Source organism: Rhopalosiphum padi, chromosome 2 (assembly GCF_020882245.1).
Source record: "Rhopalosiphum padi isolate XX-2018 chromosome 2, ASM2088224v1, whole genome shotgun sequence".
In the NCBI taxonomy this organism is placed as follows: domain Eukaryota; kingdom Metazoa; phylum Arthropoda; class Insecta; order Hemiptera; family Aphididae; genus Rhopalosiphum; species Rhopalosiphum padi.
The window spans coordinates 48,786,930-48,800,059 of record NC_083598.1 but is presented as its reverse complement, the minus strand read 5'-3'; the positions used below and the strand labels follow the sequence as shown (position 1 = coordinate 48,800,059).

Genomic DNA, 13,130 nt, shown 5'->3' with positions numbered 1-13,130 from the left:
GAATCTTCAAGTCCAAGATTTTGGGGTATGCCACAGCCACACCCCTCCATATATTAAACAAACCCTAAATGTGTGCCACTGATGTGCAAAGGGTACTTGGTTAACGTTACTTGGTTCACGGGAACGAGAAACGAAAACTGCGGGATATTTCACGTACCACCGTTGTCCACCCTGTCGACCGTTTTTTCGAATGGTCGGAGGAGGAGGAAGAGGCAACGGCGGCGGCACAGCACTATTATAGTATTATGACAGAGATTGACCTGTTGGTTGTTGGGCGCCGGCGCATTCGGTGTCCCGCGGTCGGTCCAATACCACATACAATTTAAGTTAAATAATATAAGTATTATACCTAATAACTATTTATAATAGTAAATTAATAGAATTTTGTATTCTCGCTGCGAGTGTGCAGGTGGTCGTCATTTCATATTATTCGATTTTTTTTTGTTTATTGTTCGAACTGCGGAAAATTTATATTAATATATTAAAGTAGTTATTGATGGTCCAGAGGAAAACGCTAAGAGTAACGCACTGCCAATTAGTGGATTTTCACCGAGCCAAAACCGTCTGAAGAGGACTTTTCGGGTACATAACAATAATATAGGTAGGTAACCCACCGCTATATTTTATCACCAGTTTTACGAGAAACACGCTCTTTCAACCAAATGACATATAGTATCATTGTCATCGTTGTCGTTTGGCACTGTATGTCCAAAATTATTAAACATGCGGTGTAGTGAGCCATAAATCGGGCACGAGTCCCGCATTGGCAAAATAAAAAACAAAAACACCGCCCAACGATCGGTTGGCTATAATAAAATGCAAAAATGTGTGTCAAGAATGCGACTGCGTTAAATAAAAAAACTAACGTCAAGTAGCTAACGACATTAAATGTACTAAGTACAGACTACAAAGTATATGAATTATTCTCAGGTCTTTGGGCCGTTTAACGCGGAAGACGGGCGAAATTGTATATATACTGTCAGTAATGATAATAATAAATTACGTTTGTAATGTTGTAATAAAATAAAAAAAAATTATAACGGAAGAGTTTTAGATATGTGGCGCGACGAACGACAGTAAAATCGCGTTTCAATTATTTGGACGTCGTCCGCCTGAGATATAAATAAAACACTAAATATCTTATTTTGTCCTAATGACAGTAGTTTTAGTCCCTAGATAGGTAATATATAGGTATACTGTCTATAACATATATATCAAATATACGTTTTGATTCTTTTTTTCTCTAAATCATAATTGTGATAACAACGCATGTAATAAATGCATCGGGTGAATGCCCTAGTCGCAATCAATTTACATTTAATTGGTCATCGTCATCCGGTAAACACGGCGCATTTATTTTACAAGTCTAATAAAGTGACACTGGTTGTCTAATGTATACATAGCCTGCACGAGAACGCAATGGTTAAATTCAAAACCTAAAAATGTTATTTTCATAAACCGAAATCGATGTAATTTATGTTTTGATTATTTGAAATTATTAATTTTATAGAACTAGGGCAGGGGCCGGCAACCTTTTGAGACAGCAGAGCCAAAAGTTACAATTTACATAATTTCCCAGTTTTTAAAGTACCAATAAAAATGTTCGTTTCAATATTTTAGTATTTGCTTTTATATTTAATTGATTTTCAATTTAAAATAAACAAATTTATACATGAAATAATATTATTATAAATAATTTATTATGTATCATTTATCGCTAGTAGTTTATATTAATTAAAAATTTGGGTTTCCTATATGCATTGTACACACTAAATTGTAGTTAATTACGATGGCCTGTAAAAGAAATTTCATATTCTTACAACTTAAAAGCAACAAAAATATAATGTAAAATAATATAGATATATTTTCTTTTTTTTTTTATGATAATAAAATAGTTATTTTGGTGTATGGACCTAAAGAGAGCCGCAACTTAAGATCGAAAGAACCGCTACCGCAGGTTGCCGACCCCTGTATTAGGTCATATAAACTCGATTTTTTTTATTCACGTGAGGTTGTGAGACGACTACGTTGTGAGAGGGCTGCAGTTGTATCCCAAAAAATACCATTTATATTTATTTTCAATGTACAATATAATCGTATAATATGCCAATATTGCACATTTATATAAGAATCTGATGAAAAAAAATTCTATTAGCCGTGAAATGTGTAGCTAATGCATAATATTATAGTGTGCCTATAGTCTATATTATATCATAATTCATAACTACCATCAACCATTATATCATTGATTAAAAGATCAATTACAATTTAAAGTATTTTTTTAGTTTTCGATGATGTTTATTTTTCTTTTTATTACCCATGTTATTATGTTTTTGTACATATTATATCATTCCGACCTTGAAAATGGTGGCGTTCAGACTTATATAATATTTTTTTCGTAACATACAAACATATGCGAGTGAAAATGAAACACTGTAAACTTTATCTAAGGACGAATAGCAGGTATAAAACAATATGTTACTATGTTACGATAATAACTCGGGAGTGCGTACTATGTGTCTATGTATAAATATTCCAAACGACCGAGGGTCGCATGAACAACTGTTCTAAATCTACCATAGTCTGTTATATTACGACAAATCGTGTATATTGTGTCATGTGAGTGTGTGTTGGAAAGTGTATAGAAAAGGGAATGCGTGTATTGTACAGTTAGTATAAAAAGATTTGAACCGGTTTTACGAACCACAATTAGTTGTAGAGATATAATCGGTAGTAAAAATGCATTGACTAGTTACTACACTAACCTTACTAGCATGTAGAAAATAGAAATAATAAAATAATATTTATTATTATTATTATTGTTATTAGAATTATTAGAATTAGAATTATTATTTGAATAGTATTATCTTGATGATGTGTTAAAGTCGTGAATACCTTAGTCGTCTGTTTATTGTGTATTATTAACACGGCCGTTTATGTACTACGATGCTCCTTTATATTCATTTATATCGTGTCCTTGGATGTTTGCAAAAGATGACAATTTGTTGATCCATTCTCTAAAATAAATGATAGTCAAATACGATTTAGTAGTTAGAAAAAATTACATGTCTTTAAAATAGATAAACTATATTTTTTATAATAATATAGACATGAAACAGACTAAACAATAGTTTTGATCGGTTATTATTAATTTAATTTTAGAAGGAATATAAATTTATTTTGATGATTCAGTTAATAATTTAACATAGATAATCTGATATGATTATTTACATATTAAATTAATAAAGTTATTGCCTTGTTCTTACAGGACACTTTTTACAATTTACACGAGGGTGGTATGGTTTTTTTTTCGTGAAAGTTAAAATACTTCACTTTTTTCGTGAAAGTTATGATAGATTATAGGACATCTTGTTAACATTAAAATACTTTCATTCACAAATGATGCACACAATGTTTTCTAGTTAAAAATAATTATACACTTAAGAGTTTTAAGAATAAATTATAGTTGTTTCCAGTGTTATTAAAACATTCTTATAGATATAATATTTAGGAATAGCAATTCGGCTACGTGTGGTTGATAAATTATTTAACTTTCAAATATCCAGCAAGTAAATATAGGGAGAACGAGATTTTTATGGGTTCTACATTTTGCGTGAAATCCGCTGTACCCATACTGCTAACAAAAATAATCTTGTTATCAATAACATTCAGTTTTGGGTTTGACGATGACAAACTTCAAACAACTAAAGGTTAAATAGTAAGACAAAACGATCCAGCTCTGATTGCATCAAATGTTTTCAGCGTGCACAAATGACATTGGGTCGAAGGAATAAAAACGAAAAAAGGGTATCCCATAAAGTACTGGTCGTAAACTAAATTTGTTCGTTACTTCTATTTCACGTTTTCTTGCGATTTTCTCAAAAATACTTGAAATTTTGCTGCTTAAGCACAATTTGTGTTTTCTTACTATCTTGATAGGCATGCTACATGAAACGTTGAACTTCTTTTAGTTTCCCATAAAAGTGTTAACTAAATAAATAAATAAATGTTTTTAACACGCAATTGTTTAAACCATACTGACCATACAAAGTAAAATTATAGATAGTACCCATAATAATCCATTTTTCCGTTATAATATATAAAATTTAATAAAACATATATACCATATTAGTTTATTACCACCTACATATTTAGCATTGGCTGACCAAAAATATTGTTGTTTCTCGAAAAAGCTAAAACGGTAAAATTCTAACGATGAGGCATTGCAATATTGTTATTATAGCAATACTTGGGTGTATTATACGTATTATATTGGTATAGTAATTATTTTTACACATAGTATTCTAGTATAATATTGTTGTAAGATTTGCAAATCATCCATCACATATTATTGTAGGATTTTAGAGTACATTTTAATTATTCATAACTCTCTCACTCATTGATTCATTCATGCATTTCTTAAATACTCGTATTATATGTATCGAAATAACTGTAGCGTGTAATAAAAATATCGACACATTCTATAGGTATTTATACATAATTATTATATTCTTACAATTATCTCGTTTATATTAAATTATATGTATTTACGTTAACATTCTCTTCTTATGTAATTAATAATTATGTATAAAATAGACTTCATGATTGAAATATTATGTCAAGGATTTGCTCGTAAACAACGTACAGCAACCTATTTCTGTGTTCGACAGTAAGAATTATACCAAAGTAAAACTATTGTAGAAAATAATAATCATGTAATATGACCATGCAAGTACAAACTTACACCAATTCAAAAGCATATTTCAAACTACATTGAATATTTGTATTTTTAATTCATATAATATTATATTAGTCTATCCAGGATTATGCAACTTGTACAATATTGATTATATTAATTTATTATAATTATTTTCATTCAATGTTTCTTTACGGTTGTTTTGTTTAAATAATTTGAGGTAGGTCACTTATTGCCGGCTACTTATTTCATTCATCATGTACACAACTCAATAATAACCTATATAATATTATAATTTTGTAGCGTATCTTAAAATAAATAAATTAAATACTAGATAATATAATAATTACGATTGGGTAAACAATTTTAACCATCTTAATTATGTGCATTGTTATTAATATACTATTATTACTACCATATATTTATCATAATCAGCTCGCATTTACGTTTATTGATAATAATGATAATAACGGTTAATGAATTTGAAATAATTTAAATAATAATTATTCAAAAATTCTTCTTATTATTTTTAATTTGTTAATAGTATTAATAATACTTTAAACCATAGTTGAGTGTGTATAATATACAGTGTATATTGTGTCATTATAATCAGAGAACGGATTTGATTTACTAGCGTTCACATACTTGTATTACAAAAAAAAGCCTATGATTATTCTCATGTGGACATGCAGTTGAAAACAAGTAGTATTTATAAACATCAGTCATGCTACAATGCTATAATACATATTACATATATGTAAATGTTTAGTGTTCGCAGCTGTTGGAGTACCTTGTCTGATGTAGTCACGAACGATGTACACATCAAACACGATGCCATAATAAATATAACATAATTTGAACACTATTACACTATTATTGAGAGTAGAATTCATTCTCTCGCTGCAAGTATATAATATATCCTGGTGTCGTATTCTTAAAGTTATCTATTCTTGTTAGGGGATTTCATATAAATTTAATATACGAATTTAATTTTCATTAATTTAATTTATGAAATGAACAGTTTTAATCTGTTTTATTTATATTGATTTAAAAAAATATGTTTTATACTAACTGTATAGTACAAGTGCGCTTAATAATTATTTTTTAATTAAAAAAGGTTCTAATTTCCGAGTAAAAAAAAAATACAATATACTTACATAAGTCATAACTACTTTAATGTGATTTACTTTAACCTTTTTTATTTACTCATAATACATCTTATAGATATATTATAGTTAGATAATATAATGCAAAGTATATCCTAATAAAAAAAAATCCGGATTCTAAAATTTTTGTTTTTATCCGATTATAAAATGTTGTTAAGAGGACGTAGAACCCGCATAATATGTTGTCTCCGTCTTACACACGCGTGACATGGCAAATTTTCGTTCATAAGTTTCAATATTGTGCTGTTAGTTTTGATATTAGAATGAACTGACCTATTATATAATTTAAAGGTAAGATTATTATCCAGGGCCTCACGTAGCCTTTTATTTATATTGTTATTTTTAAGTAAGTTATGATCTTTTTGAAACTGTACATTTTAAAATTATCATACCAAACTTACTTAAAAATAACAATATCAATAAAAGGCTACGTGGGGCCCCGGATAAACATTTTACCTTTAAATTTTATAATACGTCAGTCAATTTAATTTAAAAAGATTCATTGTTGCCTACTATAAATATATATTTTTATCAATATAAAATGCGATTTATTTGTATGCAGCGATATCAACGAATTTAAAAATGGATATAATTGGTCAAATTCTGGTTATACTTCGAATTACCTAGATAATATATTAGATATATTCAACTCACTACATCTATATAACTATTACCTATGGTTGTTTTACGCTCATATTTGCCAATAAACTTATGATATTTAATTACATTTGATATGTCTTATAAACCTAGTTATTGTGAATGCAGTTGTATATAATATTTTCTTGCGCACGCTTGTACAAAAAGTTGCGTAAATCTATTTTTCGAGCTCTAATTTGTATAAATATCATATCATAATATAAAAAAAAAATACAAAATCTGAAAACGTCTTGACTATACGTACTAACGTACTACGTATAGAGTACGCACATATTATATAGACTATAATATTAAGTATGGAGTAGTACGCGTCCATCCGGTCGTTTGCAGAGATGTAAGTATACGATATACCTATATATAGTTGAAAATAATATATACTCGCAATCGTGTATTTCGTTTCGTCGTACTACGCGTGGTATGCCTTTTATTGAAGAAACTCCGCGTGAGTGCATGATAATAATAACAATAATAGTATACCGCATAACCATTTCAGACCGTTCACTGTCGAAACGCCCACAATAGAAAATGCCGTAAGCTGTATTATAGAATATGTATATTAAAAGGAATAATATAATCTTTTCTTTTTTCCTTCGTCCCGTTGTTGTCGCCGTCATTTCAAAGAGACTGTCATCGCGAACGTTTTGTGTTGTTTTATATATTATTATTATTATAATGTATTCTTAATGGCCATCGGCTACCGAGGAGCAGACGGTGATGACGTTATTCGCTGCAGCGCTAGCGATGCATTTATCTTACGTAAACGTCACTGTTTTTGGCAAGAAATAAAGTGTAAAAAAAAATCGTGATATCCCATCACTCATAAAAAAAACACACACACATATTTTTCGTCTCGTATAAATCAATATGTATAAAAAAAATAGTCATAAAAAAATTATGCAATGATAATATATTATCTTCCAGTCCTAGAGCTAATTTTTTTTTTTGCTTGTATGGAATACCGATGATTTGAATCGGTCAAACTTTGTACGTTAATATTTATTTAATTTATATTGTATGGTAATATTTTAAATTGTGATTAATATCCTGTTTAAATAACGCTCAGTTTTTCTTGCGAGAAAATAAATCGTTTACCAGACGACGTTGTTTCCTTTTACTATTTATTATTATAATTTATATAGGTAATATTATAATCTGTGTAATTAAAAGTCCGTTCTTATGATACAATATCGATTTAATTGATAACAAAATCATACTCTCACTTAGTCATAGACTCATAGTTCACTTCTTCTATAACTAAATTAACGCCATGACTATTTGATTCACAACTCAACTCCATTGAAATAAAATGCTTTTAATATATAATATGATGTGGAAAATCTATAAAAAAAATTGTTGATACTTTGGTGCTGTTATTCATTTCAAGAAATCGCCGGGACTGACGATAACTATATGAATTGACATTCGATTCAGGATGGTGAATTCCTGTAATAGTAATGATAATACATTAGGTGATACACTGACAAGTGCTGAATTCTTCAAAAGTTCCTTCGTATTGTTTTAATAAATAAAAATAATGTATTTACTTAATCACGTTCCCTCATATCAAAATACCATCGTTTGCTTGCCGTTATTAGTATTAAGACTTTAAAAAGGCGCCATCGATTATCTAAACTGTAGTGAAGTTATTATTTTTATTCATACTGTTACAATATATAGAGTGAATTATTAAGCATGCATACCAGAATTTTTAATGAATTGTGAATTTTTATTCTGTTTTTTTTAAGTAGATATACTTAAAAATTATATTTCCAAATGTTTAATTTTAATTTATATACTATTTAAAAATCAGCAATACAATTTTTGTTATAAATATGAACCAGTCTTATGATAAAATTATTATTGTATAAGCATATGATTTTTTTTCTAATTTTCAGATCATCTAAATTTAAATTCGATAAGTAGTTTTTGTGTTTTATTAACATTGTGTACTAGGGATAATATTATCTATTTAATTTATTATTAAAGATAATTTAATATTTATATTATAATAGATTTAATATTTTAGTTTTGTAATAATATTAAAATAATTTTTCTAAACCTATTATAATATGTTTAATTGTATTAATATTAATTTCAATAATTTTCAAAATATCATAGCCCTCATAACATTAAACTTATTGCCGTAACTAGTATACTATTAGTACATAAAGTTTAATAGTTCAGAAACTATTCATTTAAATTTTGATTTATATAAAAATTAAAATTTTTCAGAAAATAATCTGCTTAACAACTCACAGTAAAAATTGGCGATTCTTATTTGGAAAAAAATAAGTTTCTATTGACCACAGGTCAATACATAAATGACAAAATATCCAAAGTATTTTCAAATATAGTCTCTTATATAGCTATTCATAAATTTCAAAAATTTTAATTTGAATAATTGTATTATTAAATTAAAAACAAAATTAAACAAGTATGGTGAATCATTCTATAAACTGAAAAGCCATAACACTATGCGTGTATAATATTATCACAACAACTAGGTATATTAACAAATTATAATATTGATATTATATAATTAATTTATGTATAGCATTATGAATACATTTATGATAAATAAATATAATTTACTTATCTACATTTTTAAAACAGCAGCTATAGCACTATGTAGTTGGTATATAAAATAAATGTTATAAGTGGTTCGTTACTGAAATTACAATTGGTTAAATTATATTATTTTCATAATTAAAATAAAGTTTAGAAAAATATACTTAATTAAAGTTTATTAAAAAACATAGTTGAAGTGTGGTTAGTTAATATAGTAACGATCAACTATCTACGTGTTATCAGAGGTGAACCGGTACTTGAAAAGAATATAGGTACATTATACATCTTCACTGTACAAATATTGAAAATAAAACAGTACAAAATCCTGTAGGCGATTGTTAGTTTATTATTTATTTCATTTTTTTTCAATTCAGTTTCGTTAGATATATAATATATATATATAAATAGATAAATAGATAATAATTTTAACTTTGTGATAAATCGAAAAAATAATAATTTACTTTATATAATCATGATACAATATATTTAATACACCAAAGTAGTAAGTTTTAGTCCAAGTACTTTCCTCCTGTACGGAAATCAAATGCATGTTTTGTTTTTATTAAGTTTATAAAGTTATTGTTCAATATTATCAACGATAAAGATACCACAACTTGGATTGTATTTAAGCACTTTTGTAACTATAGTATAGGCGCAATTTCAATAAAAAAAAAACTGAGGGTGCTTAAGTTCGGAACTTTTGGGTATTTAAATTTAAATTATTATTTATGAGGTCAATGATTGTTTTGAGAAAAAAATATTGCAAAACATATTAATATATATTTTAATTAGCTTTGACAGCTTAGTATTATACTTTAGTTTTGAGTTGTAATGTGTTTATTTCTGGGTTGAGTGTAATTTCAATTTTCATTTGTCTATTAATTAGTAAATCTTAGATTAATTATTTATACTTCGATGTTTGATGAACTGTTTATAATTTTTATATATATAAAAATTAATATATAAATTTGCGGTGCTAATACCCCCTAAGAACCTCTAAATTGCACCTTTATATAGATGCTCTTCATTATACACTTGAATACATTACAAGTCTTATTCATGTAGGTATTATCTATGAATAAGGTATATAACGATACTATGTGTCGTGGTAGAGTTAAATAATTATATTAATATATTAAAATTGTATGTAATGTGTTACCAACATTGTTACCTATGTAAAATGAAATCGGCTTGACGCATATTTATTAGTTATTAATATTATTTTTTTTCTTATATAGTAATATGCTGACATGCTATAACACTCTACGTTCGTGTATTATACAGTTATAATATTCATTTACCACGATTTAAGTATATTATATTTTTATATACATGCATGTTATAGAATATAGATCATCGAATCCGTTGAAGAGATAAATAAACCTTTAGAAATATTTTATAGAATTTCTATTATAGTAGTACGTTCGTTCGTTATTGTATTAAGCGCCATTGCTCGAAATAATAATAATACACACCGTTGTTATACATATTACATATTATGCTCTCATTCATGGTATAAATAATTAAACGTTATGTACTGTGACTAAGACTCACGATCCTCGCATTAATGGTACTTACCTTTTACCTATAACCAGCAACCACGTAATATTTACCAGTGTACAGTTAAATTTAATATTAATCAATAGAGCTTTGAATTTAATGTATTATAATTTCTTAAAAATGCAAAGAAAAATGCATAGTTTTAAAAATTTTTAAAATTGTTTTCTTGTAAGTAAAAATAAATCTTATTTTAACGTTAATTTTCATATTAATTTTACACAGATAAAAATAATTCTAATAGTTCACCGTGTTCACATATACCTAGGTACTAAGATTAACCTTACTCTAGGAATTCACTACTATAATTTGTCAAAGTATAGTTAATGGATCTAATAGCCTTATCGGATCAAATCGTATTTATATACTTATATTATATTATAATATTTATTATAAAATATAAATATTATTATGTATATATTATAACCACTGTAAAATAAAAAAAAATTGTATTCAGTTGTTAATTACTAACTAACGATAAATAATCTAATACAGTAAGTATGTTATAATAGTACATTATTGCGTATTTATCGCCACTACGAATATTTTGGTTTATTTAGATTTCCAAACCTATTTGCGTCCATTATACACGTAATTATTATATGTAGTTAAATACAATTAATTATAAATTAAGTCTCTGTTGACTTATTACATCTTACCTTAATTTGATATATACGACGTAATTCTTGAGAAACGAACTACATGTTTGGTTGATCATAAGGTTATCTAAAACTCGTTTTGCGAAATTTCACTAATTATACTACATTATTATTTATAATGCGCACTCACGAAAGGTATGGTTGGTTTTAAATCGAAATATTTTTGCTTGGAATTTTTGTTCACTTCACAATACCGTCAACATCGTATACAACCATTGATGATATACTTCATAGTACATACATTCGCGGAAAACGATATTAAAACGGTTTTATTGAAAAGCGTAGTGAATCGGTCAGTGTTGAGACCTATGCGGAGTATACGGACTGCAGATGATCAGCTGAAAAAATCGTGGTTATCCCGTGTACATTTACCGTGGTTGATTTCCAAGGTTTATCACTTCATGTTGACACATTAGGATGGCTATCGCCATGGACCTTATACGCTGAATGAGATAATATCTATGGTTGTGGCTAAAAACGTATTTTACTATTGAAAACCAGTGAGGTTCTAATTGTGAACATGCCGATGACTGTATTATTTACAGTATACTTTTACAGTAACGAGTGGTCTATGATATTTTCCTTCGGCCAATCTTATAAAGGAGATATATCATAGATCTTGAATCTTAGGAACCCATTTTTATCACTATTAACATCGGAAATCGGACAGTTTTTAGTGTCTTTTATTATACTCGTATGCGAGTTTATTTGTTTATACCGTTTGAATTATTATATTTAGTGCAATATACAATTCTGTGGAAAATTACTTTCCGTAATTGCCGTTTAGGTGTTGTGACTGCAAATAATACTATGATATAAAATTATTCTGTGGTAAAACGAGTTTTAAATTGTAATCAACGTCTTCGCTTGCCTGTCAAAAAAGAAACCAGTTTCCTGAGAATGATGCATTAATACGTTAATTATTTAGGATGCAGAAAGTTATCAATATTATTCACATAATATGTTTCTTTTACAAATAATTTACGTTTTATTACGTCTCTACGAGCTACGACCATTATTTATAGATATAATTCATAGTATTATAAATATAAAATTTGGTTGTGGTTTGGAAAATTTGAAGTAATTATTATTTTATTTTTATTTTATTAAATATTATTATCTATTAAATCTTGTGTAACGTTAATTAAATGGGTTTTCACATAGGAAATAGTTCACTATAAATCGTTTTGCCGATAATATTATGTTAAAACTTTTAACATTTTCTTATCATTAACTGACTTTCTCAGCGGTTTAGTGTTTTTCGTATCCCTTTTAGTATCCCCTGATAATACATTTTTAATACAAATCTCTTTTCAGATCGTTTTGGCGATGAACAAACTTCATATTATGCGTATCAGTGAACAATTATTAGTAAGCAGTCAGTTAACTATTTGCTTTTGTTACCTCCGTGAAAACTCGTTTATTAGCAAAACCGATTGCAAAAAACTCATTTTTTAGATTTATTATTAAATTGCAATAATTGTTGATATTATTATTATTATTATTATTATTATTACGAATTTAAAATTTGGGAGAGGGAGGTAGTAATGAAATGGAACCTTAAAATGTACATTTAAAAATTAAAATTAAAAATATTTAATCTTTTTATTAAAATATATTAAATATATTATTAAGAATTTAGTAATAAAAATAAAAGGCATAAGGTACTATATAATTCGTCATTTAAAAAAAATAGTATATTAGCTATTTTATCTGTTTATTATAACTAGGGAAATTAAAACTAACTAGATTATTTTTTTTAAGAATCAGTTTCAATCCTGTCTCCCAATTTTCATACGGCCTGTATATAATATATATATTATAATA

The 13,130-nt window shown here is 27.2% G+C and overlaps 1 protein-coding gene across 2 annotated transcripts in view; it reads left to right on the top strand.

Moving 5' to 3' along the window:
- Positions 1 to 258: 258 nt before the first annotated feature.
- The window catches only part of LOC132920831 (uncharacterized), a 44,619-nt gene continuing 31,747 nt past the window's right edge, over positions 259 to 13,130 (top strand). Inside the window, exon 1 of one of the 2 annotated variants that reach the window (XM_060983531.1) lies at positions 259 to 582. The gene's annotated coding sequence lies outside the window, so the exon portion shown is untranslated. Of the gene's footprint in view, positions 602 to 13,130 lie in introns of both variants that reach the window. The other variant, XM_060983528.1, reaches the window with a different exon arrangement.